We start from the raw sequence: 13,646 nt of genomic DNA, 5'->3' as shown, positions 1-13,646 counted from the left end.
AACCTAACACTAAGCCCCCTAAGCCCACTAACTATAAGAACAAGGAAAGAGGATGGAGGGAAGGGAATCATGTCCATCAAAAAAAGTGTCTAGAGGTTGGCCCTCCGGAGGGTGCTCTTAATGGACTTGACCCGCCGGTTAATGTGCCGCACGTCAGGCTCAGGTGGCTCAACTTGCGCAGCACTTTGTCCATCTTATGTTCCATTCTGTTGAAGGCTGCAGGGTCAACAGATGGAGCAGTGGCAGTCTGGGTACCGGTGGAGGAGGTCTGTGTGGGTGTGGTGCCAGGCCTAGTGGGCTGTCCTGCACCGGTGGCAATGCTGGGGCCAGGAAGTCCAGCAGATGTTGGACCAACAGTGGCAGCTGTGGGTGGGGCCACCTGGCTCGTATTGGTGGTTGTGCTGGTGGTGGCTGTGGTGGGCAAAGTAGGCGCCCACCCTGTGGGAAGGCTCTCCATGCCCCGGAGGCCCGTTCATAGCGATATCGCCGGGCCATCCTCCAGAACCCCGACTCCACCAGCATGATGTGCTGGTATCTCATGGCCCGGCGCTGGAATTCACGGACCTGGTCAGGAGTTATGTTTGCAGCTGTGAAGACAAATGCAGATATTCTACATTAGTAACTGCATTGTGTGAAATGGCACAGCAAGTTAATCAGACATTACATCTACTGTACTTGTAACAGCTCATATCACAATACAGGGCATTGAATGTCCCTGAGGTAGTATATGGCAGGCCAGACTACAAAGGTCACATCACACAAAGCACATCCATAACCTACAAGATGGGTAATAACTGGCTTTGACTTGCAATCTGAGTTCTGCCAGTTATCATCTAAGAATCATGCTGCATATCCTCCGCCAAGACCTATGCTACAAATGTCAGTGTACGGAAAGCAAAACTGAAGCCACATGGTCTGCAAGTTGTAACTGGACTTGCCATTATAGTACCAAGTGCCAAACCTGAGTGTGTATACTAGTATGCAACCAAACCGTCACTTATTCACATGTATGTGTAACATACTCGTAGCATCAGTACTAGGTACCCCATTCACAAACCCATGGCCGTGTTTGAGGGGGGGCGGTGAATACACAACTATAATTTGCCAACAACATGTACACCGAGGAGTGTATAGGAAACTCCACACATGTTTGTCTCCACAGACACACCACAGGTAAGGTCTATCTACAATTAGAAGTCAGCAAACCCTAGAGCACTCATAGGGTCAGACATGCCAGGAAAAGCAGTGCTTGGTACACAACATATACTTCCAGTGAGGCCTGACTTACATCAGACACAGAGTTGCTAGAACACCCATGATCATGAATTGCATGCACACCTTGGCCATTGCACTCAGGTTCCACAGACTTGTTGCACTACATGTGGAAGTACATGCTGCTAGGAGGTTCTACCTACTGTTTCAAAATAACATAGGTAAATAGGGAAGCAGATGTCTGTTGGAAAGCTATTTGCTGTACCAATCTTAGAGAATGTGGGTCTGACAGGCTGACTAAATTAGGGCTGACTTCCAGTGCGACTCTTGGTGATACAAGTGTCATACACATGACTATCCCCTGTACTCACAGTGGGGCCTACAGGGATGTCCTACAATCCCTACATGATACCATTGGATACGCATTGGCAAACTCAAAACATGTGAGAACTGCATTCCCACTCATGGAACAAGAGAAAAGCTTGCCCAACGCATCACACCTTGCTATGCGTCCAACTCACACGAGTCCATAACCAGCAAACACAACACATAACAGACATATCAACACTTACTGGAGTGGTCGGGGTCCTCAAATGTCGACACTTCTCCCACAGTGTAGGGTGCCGGTCCACCTGTAAGGTAGGGAAGGAAGAAATGTGCTCAAAATCTGTGCACAGTGCAACAATTTCATAAACATTTACAATGTGTAGGCTTAATAATGAAATGGCAGCCATTCAGACATGATGGTACTGCATCTGATATATCACGGCCAACTTGTACATAGCATGGGTCTCCTGTGACAGTTACACACATATCTGCACACATACATTGGCCCTAACTATCATGTGGTTGCAAACATGCCCCATAATTGGTGAGCACTAAAAAATATGGAGTGTAATCGTCTCATCATGTGCATCCAAGAGAGACATCCAAAGACTGGTTACTTTACGACTACATTACTAGTCAAACATGCCTTGTGGCCATGACTCATTTATTGCACATAGGCCCAATGTACAGAGGGAGGGGCAGGGACTTTTGTAAGCCATCCTGTTGTTACAGTATAGTCAATTGATGTGGCCCAGCTATGGTGATTTTCACCAACCATGGAGATGTGAGGCCATGTGCATACACTTGGACTGCCATCCATATTTGGATTGTGGCTCAACTAATTCCAACAAACATCTTAAAATGTTAGCTGAGGGCACCTTACGCCTTTTCACGATGTTTTCAAATCAAGAACTGACATGTATCCAAAAAGATCAAGGAACACAATAATCCCACACATTCATAGTACTTCTGTGAACGCTTTCCTTCCACACTCACCAGACTCACATGAGACATATGTCTGAGCCACTTTGCTATTATCAATTGACGTGAAGGCAGCACTAATTTTCAGCATCATGTAGTGATTCTAAAGTCAGTCTAGCAATTGCGTCAACATAGTTGGCCTAAATGTTGGTACATCTGTATTTCTCTGTCAATAGTACCCTATATAGACATGATTGGCTCATATTTTGTTAGCTGTTCTGACAAAAAAGCAGCACCAATTTCCTTCATGGAAAAGTAACCTGTAAGTTTGCTGAGCACGTGCTACCTGACAGCTAGCAATTGTGATCCTTGCCATAGCGCATCAATGATCCCCTTATATTTCCCCAGCATTACACACAGTCAGCAAGTTAGCTGGCAGACAATGCACTAATCCCCTGATGTCACTACAGAGCATTTAATAGTGCACATTAACATAATTCGTACTCACCAACAGTGCCACCAATCATGATTCCCAGGTGGTCCAAGAGATCCTGCTCCCTGGTGATGAGGTCAGCCCACTGGTGCTTCAGCTAGTGGTCACTCCTCTGGCTGGCATACACACGCTGCAGGTGATGCAGCACCTTTCCCCACCGGATTCTGCGCGCCTCTGTCGGATACCCTGTATCACCCTGCCCCCTGCCTGGATCATGAGCGGCAAGAAATGCGCCTCCAGCCAGATGAAGCCCCCAACTCCTCTTCCCCCATCCTGCCAAGACGTGGCCTACCAGACATACTTATAAGTGATATGGAATAGGGGTAAAAGAAATAGAAAGGGGAAAAGGGGAAAAGTAGGGGTACAAAGACAGGAAAAAAAGTAAACATAAACACTAAAAGAGCCCAACTATCCCCAAACTAACACTACCCACAACAGACTCCCACAAACAAGAAAAACACAAGATAAAAGGACAAATGTAGACAAAACACAGTAGTACAGTATACACAAACAATATTTATTTCACAAATTGACAAAATAGATAGCACACAGGACAAAAACAGCACAAAATCTCAGGACAACACTCTACACAGCCTAGAAGGATCATAGACTGCAAAGTGAAAGTGAAAGTACACCCACTGTACATGATCTCTAAACAGGATATCCTATTACATCACTTCCTGTATGAAAAGTCCCGCCTTTTTCGCGTTATGCTTAATTTTTTGTTTACCAAAACTGTATTTGCGTCATTTTTTTTGATGCACAGACGTGAATATTAACCCGCATCCACATAATGATACATGGACTGTACAAATATCTGGATGCCAGGTTGTGTAAAATGCAGCATGCCACAATTATCTGGCACACCTTCTTCGGTGAGTAGTACAGGGATCCACCTGTTAGATGGAGGAACCAGAATATGGCCTTCAGGAGGCCAAACGTCCTCTCAATAATCCGCCTAGTTTGCCCATGTGCCTCATTGTAGTGTTCCTCTGCCCTTTTCCTGGCATTCCTCACTGGGGTCAGTAGCCATGAGAGGTTGGGATAACCAGAGTCACCTGCAAATGTCGAGGGATATCTGTTAGACACATACTAACCCTTTAGGATGACCCCATACCCAGACACCTACTCATACTGTGTGGGGACCTTGGGCTCACCTATTAGCCACACCCGGTGCCTCTGGAGTTGGCCCATCACATAAGGGATACTGCTATTCCTCAAAATGTAGGCATCATGCACAGAGTCAGAATACTTGGCATTCATATGAGAGATGTACTGGTCTGCCAAAAACACCATCTGCACATTCATAGAATTGTTGTAATTTAGTAGCGATTAGATTTAGCATTAGCAGAATACATCTTGTATTTAGCAACTATTGTGAACATTTTGCAGAATCCATTTCTATTCATGGCAGCCATTTTCTCTGCCTCATGCTGCCATGTGCTCGCCAAGTGCTCTGTCCTACCTTCCTGTTAACTACTCATGAAAATCTGTCTAGTGACAAGTTATGTTTAGCATCTCCTACTTTGCACATGCCCAGTAAGGTCTGCAGCTGTTAGTAACTAGTAACCAACAGTAATGTGTTTACTAGTCCTTGAAAACTGATAGCCCCTCCTACCTGTCGACTGTGCATTTCCATATGACCTTATATGTATATAAGTCTTGCTTCTATAATTGTACCACCTTCTTTTTAGCCCCTGCGTGGGTATATAAGGACCATGCTCTCTTAGTTCAGTGTGCTACTTCAAACATTACCGAAGGGTGCTTTTTTGAACTGTAGTACCACCTCATGAGGTTTAATAAACTTTGTCTTTTATTTCAGTTTCTGTGCCAACTTCTTCCTATATGGTCTGAGGACTTTGTGCAGAGAAGGGTGAACCCCTTGCACTAGTAGGCCTTGCTGAGGCTTACTTTGACAAATTGGCGCCCGAACAGGGACTCATCGGTGACTCGGACGCCCAACGGATTGGTCGCGACGAAGGATTGGGATCTCGCTGCGGACAATCAATGCCTGAGGAGACCCGAGTCTTGGCAACCACGGCGTTTTTCCCTTCTTTCTGATTTGACCATCCAGGTGGCGCCGGTCCTCGACTGAGATCCTTTTTGTTCATTCGTTGTGCAGTGACCATTTGGTCGATTTTAGGACTTGGCAGTTGGAACCTGGACGCCCTGTGATTGGTAAGAGCCGTTTTACGGCACTTGCTGTGGGTTTTGATGCCTTTGTTTCACCACTTACTGTGGCTCTTGTGTTTTGGGTGACTAGTCAATTTGTGTCCTTTGAATTGATATATAAATTGCCATTTATAGAGGCAGATAATGAGGAGAATTTTCTCCAATTTAATTTTGATTTGAACGGCACATTGTACTAGAGGTACTTTAAGTGCTACTTTGATTATAATACTGCATATTCTGCACTATTTTTGGCATGCCTGTTTTTAGCGCACTTCGTAGGATGTGTTGCTTTTGTAATGGTACCAATTTGAGACTGGAAGAATCGCAACCGGCACCCCCAGAGGGGACGCCCAATAGAGATATGTATGTTAAACATGGTCTTTCTTCTATAATGTACAGCACATTATGAAATAAATACACTCGTTCGGATCCTGAGTTATGTTGGCCTATGCATGGGTCATTTGATTTGCGAAAGAGTGAGTATGTGGAACAATGTATGTGTAAGCGAAGGTCTAGGCACGATATGTTTGACTGTGTACAAATGTGGGAGAAAGAAGTGCGTGGAAAAGTGAAGTGTGAGCAAGCCTTGCTTGAGAAAGAGCAGCGGAAGAATGTATGTGTGAGAGCACCGGAAATGAGAAATAAATAAATAAACTATTTAAAGAAGATAGAAGAGAAAGAACGTAAATTACAGGTAACTGGCCAATACACTGTTCGGCAACCTCTCTATCCTATCCTTAATAAACCGCATGATGATTTTTTGTTACTAGATCGCCCTCCACCTCCGTATTTAGTTCCTTCTGCCCCTCATGAGTTAGCTGAGGTCTCCGGTTAGGAGCAACAGAAGATACGAGACAGTCGCTCTATGTTGCCTGCTGACCGTGCATTTGAGCTTAGATCTATTGCTCGTAAAGCAATTCGTAGCGTTGTCTCTGCTTCTGAACTTTTAGACAACATGAAAGGGTGGACGGAAAAGGAGCAGCTATATTTTACTGAGGCATTTGGCACAGAAGTTATTGAACTATTTCGGAAATATTCTGATGAGTTAGAGCCCGATGATGTAGCAGCTGATCATAAGCAAATGCGTGATGGTCTTTTTGTTTTCTCCCAGGTGGCTGATGCAATCAGGCGTTTGGTGAAATTATGTGTTGCGGCCGTCCGTTTGCAAGAGGAGAAAAGGGCCATGGATGTAGTTGCACAGACATCTCAGACCGGCGGGATGCAAGCTTCCATCTTCGGAACAGATAAGACTATGATAGTTCATGCAAAACCAATGCGGGAGGCCGCGGCTTTGTATGTTCCTCCTAAAGGATCGGGTACAAGTGATGATAAAACGTCTGTTGATGTTAAGGGTTATTTTATTCATAATTGGGTGTATACTCCTTGGAATAGGGCAGATGTAATGGCACTTAAAACAGCATTACCTGACCCGCGGAAAAATCCAGCCGCCTTTTATGAGGAAGTTGAGGGAGCAATTAGTTCTTGTACTATGACTTTGGCTGACATTGTTTTATTTTTCGGATTGATATTACCACCAGATATGTGGAGAACTGTTCATAAAGTTGATGATCGTGTAGTTTTTGGGCCATCATGGAAAAAATTAGAACAGATGGACGGGGATAGGGAACCTGCGAAAAAAACGTATCAGTTGATTCTAGATCTTCCCGCAGCCATATTAGTTAAGTTAAAAATGATTATTCCCCCTAAAAAGATAGATTGGACTGTTTTAGCGTCTTGTAAGCAAAAGGCAGTTGAATCGGTCTCAGATTTCTTTACACGCTTTGAAGAAGCATTTCATGATTTTAGCGGCCAGTTATTGTCAGATGATACGGGCAGACATTTGTTCGTCCATAAATATGTCGCAAATCCGTTACCAGGAATAGCTAGTCATCTAAAAGCTAGTGAAAGTTCATGGACTACCTCTACTCCGGTTTCTCTTTAGACTATGGCTCAGTATTATGAACGTCAGGAATTAGAAGCAAAAGGTAGCAAGGATAAAAAGATTAAATAATTAAAGACAAAGGTTATGTTGGCTCAAGCTTATGGTCTGCCTTTTAGAGGTAGTGATAGAGGTGGACGTGGATCTTATGGTTCTTAGTACACTCGTTCGAACTTGTCGGTTGATCAGTGTGCGTATTGTAAGAAATGTGGGCATTGGGTTGCCGATTGTCCAGCACTACATGTTCAGCAGTGTTCACGTGGTCGAGGACAAATGAGAAATCGCTCAGGATATTTAGGGCCTAGAAGAAGCACAAATGATCATGCTAGGGTTGATGCTAATGTACGAGGGAAGGACGGGTTTAACACTTTTGATAGACTGAACCAATACCAGATGTCTAACTATGTGCAGCCTGATTTCCAAGATTCTGCTTATGCATAGGATTGCCTAGGATGGGGTAAGGAATCAGTTGAAGTTCCAGTAGATCAGGGAGGTCCGTATGTTACAGCACATTTTTTGGGTTCTACTGATCAGTTTCTGGTTGATAAAGGAGATACTCGTAGCACCTTGTCTAACCAATTGTTTCAAAGGGCTCCCCTGTCTGGCTTAACCATTACATCGATAGGTTTTGATGGAACGCCTTCCACTAGCCCATTGTCACAACCACTTGCATTCCATGTTGATAAATTTACTGCTCCATGTCCGTTGTTGATTTCTCCAAATACACCAGACAATATTGGGGGTCTTGATATGCTCAAGTATTTCAGGGCTACAATACGATGCTCTCCTGAAGGGGTGCGTGTTATTTTGAATGATAATCATCCTGTGATGGAAAGAGTTTGTCTTGTTAAAGAGGATATTGCATTAGCTTCACTCCCTAGTACTTTGTGGGCTACTTCAGATACTGATGTGGGACAAATGAATATTCCACCGGTACATATTAGTGTCAAGGAGGGAGCTGTATTGCCACGTTTGCCTCAATGCAAAATTTCATAGGAGGGCGAAGAAGCACTCACACGAATTGTGCATGATCTTATTGCAGTTGGAGTTGTTGAGGAAGTTCCGTATAATGTTTGTAACAGTCTGATTCTTCCTATTCTGAAAAAGGATACTGATACTAGGATTTACCGATTAATTATTGATTTACGAGAAGTGAATAAGATTGTGGTACCACAATATCCTGTGGTATCTGACATCAGGACACTTCTTACTTTGGTTCCCCCGACAGCAACTATGTTCTCTGTGATAGACTTGAAGAATGCTTTCTTTTCGAATCCTATTCATCCTGACAGCCGATATTTGTTTGGTTTTACTTTGAATAAACAATCATATAGATTTTGCAGAGTTCCTCAAGGCAATACTGAGAGTCCTAGGCCCATATTTATACTTTTTGCGTCAAAAATATTACCGCCGGCTAACGCCATTTTGGTGCGCCGTGCGGGCGTCATATTTATACTTTGATGCACGGCGGCGCAAACAACAGGTGGGAGTCATTATTTTTGACGCACACCGCGGCGTCAAGTCGTAAAGGAAAACAACATTAACGTGGCGGAATGCGCCATTTTTTTTGACGCAATAGCATCAAAAAACCAGCGAACACAGCCATTTCACCAGAAGAGAGCCAAAATGGATCCCAGATGCCACTACAGACCCCAGGAAGATGACAGCAGACCAGGAACCAGCCAGGAGGACCCACACAAGAACCAGGACACTTTTAAGAAGAAAAGAAAGAGTTGCTTTAGTGCAGAGGAGCAGGAAATTCTGGTTAAAGAGGTGACGGAACACCAGCACCAACTGTTTGTCACATCAAAGTTGCCAATCAGTAGGAGAGAGGCCGTATGACAACAAATTGTCGACAAGATTAACAGTGTGGCTGAAGTACTCAGAACAGTCATCGAGTGCAAGAAACGCTGGCATGACTGCAAGCGCAGGACCAAGGAAAAGATGGCCAGGAACAGGAAGGCAGCACTGCAGACTGGAGGGGGGAGTCCAGCACACCAGGAGGCCCTGGACCACATGGAGGAGATGGTTGCAGCCATCATCCCTGAGGAGATCGTCACAGGGATTCAAGGACAGGACAGCACAGACTACCAGGAGACAACGCACATGCAGGGTAAGTCGCATGGGGAATTAAAATGCAATAATGTCATCTACAACTGGGGGGGGGAATACCGACCACTAAATGCATGGAAGTCATCTAATACATGGAGTGGCATGGGTAAAGGGGTACGGCAGGGGGGCATGGCCCGTTCTGAGAAGACCTGGGGCACACCATTACACAACACCAACAACAGTCCCATGGGGGCATGCTGTCATGCCAACGATGGAGCAAAGGGAAAGCCACGCAAGGAGGGAAGCCCACTACGTCAAACTGACATCCCGGCACACGTCAGCCAACATACCCCCTACATTAACTAGGGCCCTATTAGCAATCCTCTAGCCATACCGACAACTGGAATGTAACTGCGACAACAGTTGCCACTACCACCTCTGCTCTGTGTGCAGCTCAAGTAGCCAATGGCAGTAACCTCCCCATGGATCATACACACCTAAATTAGGGGGTGAGGATGACAACTGCAACAATCCCCAGAAACAAGACAAAGGCCACAGTACTCTCAAATGTCAATGCCCATAGTTGTCGCAAACATCAGCCAATGTAAACAACAATAGGAGCTACACAGCACTAAGGACACACCCATGCTGCATATGTCAGGGTCCATCCTGTGCCTGGGTAACAATGCAACATCCCAAATGTCATACTGCTCAGACAACAGCATTGAGGAGGGGACACATGTAACTGGTCACTGAAATACACCTGCACAGTCAGAGGATGAAATAGGACACTGATACGATAATCAGGGCAATCCAATGTAACACACATTCCCCAACATCAGTAGGACACATTAACAATGTCAACATCCATATGGGCTCATAACATTGCCATGCATAGGATATGCCACATGTTAATTGCATTTAAGTGGATGTGAAAGATCAGAGATTGGGGCAGGTCCAGATTGTTAAGTGTGTTGCCAGGGCCATCAGTACACCCACAGCCAGTGAAAGGTCTCACCATGAGAATGGATGTACACGGAGGGTCGAGTAGGAAAAGAAGGTGGCAATTCTCTATTTGGCATAAATCAACACCTAGAGGCGATGAGGCTGACAAGTCTGATAACTCAATAACATACATGTGACACACAGGTGGGCAATAGGCCTGGAAGAATGCCCATCTGAAGGACTGGAGAAATTAACACAAAACAAGATCACAAAGTGAATTTATCAAAAGGCAGGCACGTCACATCAAAATTGCCACAACACAGACACACTAATTGTACCCTATTTCATTGCAGAGGAAGATGGATCTGCTGCCGATATGCCTGTCCCAGATTTCCCTGATGACATGGATGACGAGCCGATAAACATTCCCCAGGAGACTATCCAGAAACCCTCCAGACCCCACCTTCAGTCACAAGGAGGAGCACAGAACAAGCAGCCATCGCAGAGGATCCACCCACCACCCCAATTGTAAGACCTGCCAGCTCCAATACAGCTGAGGACTCAGACGACACTGGCACCAGCTTTGAGAGAATTGTAGTTGGAGTACAGCGGGAGCTGGCCAAGGAGGTGTGGGTGGGGATGCAAACTATGGCAGCCAGCCTTGAGGGGGTGCATTCGTGCATGATGTCATCTGCAGATCAGGCAGCAGCTATGCAAGCCCTAACATCCATACTGCAAGGACTACAAGAAACTGTCAAGGAATTCACCACTGCAGTAAGGGAGTTGCCACAACACCTCGCACCCCAAACCTTCCACTGCATGCACAAATGCAATCATGACTCTCTCAGGGCCGACCTGGCTGCCTACCATTGTGATGTGGCTGCTATTCTCAAGAACCAGCAGACCCTCCTTGCTGCAGTGCTGCCCTTCAGACCGTTACAGGGAGCAGCGACCGGGATGTCTGACTCCATGTCTTCTAACACTGAGGTGTGTGTTGCCCCTTCACAACCAACAACAAGGACAAAGCAGGCAACACACACATCAGAAGAAGAAGACATGAAACAGATCACATTCACAAGGAAAATGACCCGGAAGCACTAGTCCCTGCCACATGGCCCACATTTACCAAGGTCCTGCGCATTGTAACTTGCCAGTCTAGCAACAACTTTACTCGAGCACTGTTCTGAAAACCACTGTATATCTTGTCACCAAGCCCAGTGATTGTCCCTCTCCTACTCATTGCCAAATCCTGTCCCTCTGCACTGTCTGAAACATCAACCCCAGCATATCAAAAGCATTTCCGTAACCCCTTGTGTTGGATCCCAATTTAAAATGTCACTATAATGGACTCACAATCATGGACAATGTACAGATAGCACAACAGCACGTTTCAATAAATAGCATTTACACAACAAATCTGTCTCTGGGTAATGTGACATATCAACTGTGAAGTAGATAACTGAAATGTGCCTACTGTCAAATTACGTAGCTTGTCAATGCAACTGTCCTGATAATATGTAGTCAGAGAATTCTGCACAGTGCCCATGATTGCATCATACTCTGCCCTTCCTGAGGGACAAATCGGATGAAGTGAGAAACCATACACCACCATGCTGTGTTGGACAGAAGAATGCTTCCTCAGGGGATAACTAAGTCAGTAAATAGTGGTCGCAAAATGTTGTAAACATATAAAAATCACACAACAAACATGCCACACTAATATAAGTAAACACTAAAAAAACTGCACAAATGAAGGTGTCTGAGTTAACATACAAATAGGTAATCATGCCGAACTGTGTCACAAATGATGTATGAGGGTCATGAAGACAAGAATACAACATTGCCAATGAGAACTCATCTTATAAGGGTGTGCATGATCATCACACTGCAGTCAGACCTAAAACTGTTTCCCCAATATCAAGTCTGGAAGTACTGTTAGTGACTTTGAAAACACACTTATCAACAGAAACACATTGGGATCCATATTAACTGTGATTGGTGGTTGCAACAAAGGGTCGACACTTTGCAAGGTAGCTCTGGGCTAGCTGCCAATCGTACAGCTCAGTTGGGATTTGTTTGTAGCATAGGACACAGATGTTATAGTACCAAATTGATGTACACTGAATCCAAACCCACGATCAAGTACCATTCAACACATACTATTAAGGGGTAACCAAATATTTATTAAATGCTAACCACAGATGAGGAAACTGAGGGAAAAATCTTACCTACCCTAATCTACCCTGACTACTCATTACCCACAACTGTCCCTAACTAACCTAAGCTACACTTACTTATCACATGTAACGAAATGTTCTAAACATCTACCCCCCACCCCCCTTATGAGACGGGACACATGGAGGACAACACATACTAACCTAAACACATACTATACTATACATATATAATTTTTTGTAAACTTTTTTTTTTTACATTTTTTTTTTTAACACACAAGAACCCCAACATAGCCCCCACCCACCCACACACTTAGTAAGTAAAAATATAAAGAATGAGGACCCCCCTCCCACTAACACTAACTAAACTAACAGCCTATACTAACCTAACACTAAGCCCCCTAAGCCCACTAACTATAAGAACAAGGAAAGAGGATGGAGGGAAGGGAATCATGTCCATCAAAAAAAGTGTCTAGAGGTTGGCCCTCCGGAGGGTGCTCTTAATGGACTTGACCCGCCGGTTAATGTGCCGCACGTCAGGCTCAGGTGGCTCAACTTGCGCAGCACTTTGTCCATCTTATGTTCCATTCTGTTGAAGGCTGCAGGGTCAACAGATGGAGCAGTGGCAGTCTGGGTACCGGTGGAGGAGGTCTGTGTGGGTGTGGTGCCAGGCCTAGTGGGCTGTCCTGCACCGGTGGCAATGCTGGGGCCAGGAAGTCCAGCAGATGTTGGACCAACAGTGGCAGCTGTGGGTGGGGCCACCTGGCTCGTATTGGTGGTTGTGCTGGTGGTGGCTGTGGTGGGCAAAGTAGGCGCCCACCCTGTGGGAAGGCTCTCCATGCCCCGGAGGCCCGTTCATAGCGATATCGCCGGGCCATCCTCCAGAACCCCGACTCCACCAGCATGATGTGCTGGTATCTCATGGCCCGGCGCTGGAATTCACGGACCTGGTCAGGAGTTATGTTTGCAGCTGTGAAGACAAATGCAGATATTCTACATTAGTAACTGCATTGTGTGAAATGGCACAGCAAGTTAATCAGACATTACATCTACTGTACTTGTAACAGCTCATATCACAATACAGGGCATTGAATGTCCCTGAGGTAGTATATGGCAGGCCAGACTACAAAGGTCACATCACACAAAGCACATCCATAACCTACAAGATGGGTAATAACTGGCTTTGACTTGCAATCTGAGTTCTGCCAGTTATCATCTAAGAATCATGCTGCATATCCTCCGCCAAGACCTATGCTACAAATGTCAGTGTACGGAAAGCAAAACTGAAGCCACATGGTCTGCAAGTTGTAACTGGACTTGCCATTATAGTACCAAGTGCCAAACCTGAGTGTGTATACTAGTATGCAACCAAACCGTCACTTATTCACATGTATGTGTAACATACTCGTAG

Source organism: Pleurodeles waltl, chromosome 9 (genome assembly GCF_031143425.1).
Source record: "Pleurodeles waltl isolate 20211129_DDA chromosome 9, aPleWal1.hap1.20221129, whole genome shotgun sequence".
Taxonomy (NCBI): domain Eukaryota; kingdom Metazoa; phylum Chordata; class Amphibia; order Caudata; family Salamandridae; genus Pleurodeles; species Pleurodeles waltl.
This window is presented reverse-complemented; position numbering follows the sequence as displayed.